We start from the raw sequence: 2,071 nt of genomic DNA on the forward strand, positions 1-2,071 counted from the left end.
CCCTCCATATAGTATAATGCACCTCATAGTCCTCCATATAGTATAGTACACTACCCATAGCCCTCCATATAGTATAATACACTCCCCATAGCCCTCCATATAGTATAATACACTCTCCATAGCCCTCCATATAGTATAATGCACTTCATAGTCCTCCATATAGTATAATACACTCCCCATAGCCCTCTAAATAGTATAATGCACTCCCCAAAGTCCTCCATATAGTATAATATACTCCCCATAGTCCTCCATATAGTATAATGCACTCCCAATAGTCCTCCATATAGTATAATGTGCCCCACAACTCTCCAAATGGTATAATGTGACCCATATTCCTCAATATAGAATAATACATTCCCCATAGTCCTCCATATAGTATAATACACTTCCCATAACCCTCCATATGGTATAATGCACCTCATAGCCCTCCATATAGTGTAATGCACTCCCCATAGCCCTCCATATTAGTATAATGCACCTCATAGTCCTCCATATAGTATAAAACACTCCCCATAGCCCTCCATATAGTATAATGCACCTCATAGTCCTCCATATAGTATAATACACTCCCCATAGCCCACCATATAGTATAATATACTCCCCATAGCCCTCCATATAGTATAATACACTCCCCATAGCCCTCCATATAGTATAATGCACCTCATTGTCCTCCATATAGTATAATGCACCTCATTGTCCTCCATATAGTATAATGCACTCACCATAGCCCTCCATATAGTATAATATACTCCCCATAGTCCTCCATATAATGGAATGCACCTCATAGTCCTCCATATAGTATAATGTACTCCCTATAATCCTCCCTATAGTATAATGCACTCCCCATAGCCCTCCCTATAGTATAATGCACTCTCCATAGTCCTTCATAGTGTATAATGCACTCCCCATAGTCCTTCATATAGTATAATGCTTTCTCCTCAGTCCTTAATAGAGTATAATGCAGCCTCCCTATAGTATAATGCAGCCAAACATATAGTACATATAATATAATGCAACCCATAGATCTCGATAAAGTATAATTGGGCCCCAACCATAGAGTATAATTCCATATGCCTATAATGAATTAAATAAACCATTTTCTGGTCTCCATGGGAATCAAACCCACAACCGCTATCATTGCCGGTAACAACTAAAGCTATGAGCAACAGCCTCTGCTGATATCACTGGGAGGATTTTCGATATTTGCACACTCTGAACCCACAGGCAAATGCTACTGATACATAGAGATACATCTATACATAGCAGTGTATTTTTTGTCCCTGTATTATAGAGGGAAATTAAAAGATTTTTTTCCTATAACATTACTAAAAAATAATGAAAAACAATTACAATAATGGCATTTTCATTGAGCTTTTTTAGATAATAAACATCACAAATCAGCAAATACCATGGACATATGTGTTCCTGTACCTATAACGACCCGCACAACACAGCGATCAGATGATTTATGGCAGGGATGTCAAACTCAAATACACAGATGGCCAAAATTAAAAACTTAGACAAAGTCGCAGGCTAATGTTCATATTTAAAAAAATGTCTAGAATTGCAGACGTTTTTCCTTATCAAATATAATGATGATACTTTTCTTAAAGGGGTTGTGCCACGAACCAAGTACATTTTAATTAATAGATCTTAGAATAAAATAAAACACAATCACAAATAGGGCATACTGGAATAATATAATGTTATGTAAGAGCAGTAAAAAGCAAATGGCCCAATGGCCTAATTTAAATATGTAATAACAAAGGATAAAAAACTTTGACTTAATAAATAATACAGATAATAAAATATGATGCAAACAAAAGTGCCTCCCAAACACAGTATGATACCCTCACAGTGAATTCCTCCACTGTATCATCCATACACACGGTATGATGACCCTACTGTGACGCGAACACAATATGATGCCGCAACTGTGATCTGCACAAAGTCCTCCATACAGTATAATGGGCCCCATAGAGTCCTCCATACAGAATAATGTGCCACCTCATAGTCCTCCATACAGAATAATGGGCCTCACATAGTCCTCAATACTGAATAATGGGCCCAC

This window comes from Phyllobates terribilis, unplaced genomic scaffold (genome assembly GCF_046119375.1).
Source record: "Phyllobates terribilis strain yellow unplaced genomic scaffold, ASM4611937v1 Scaffold_144__1_contigs__length_4642544, whole genome shotgun sequence".
NCBI classification, from domain to species: Eukaryota; Metazoa; Chordata; class Amphibia; order Anura; family Dendrobatidae; genus Phyllobates; species Phyllobates terribilis.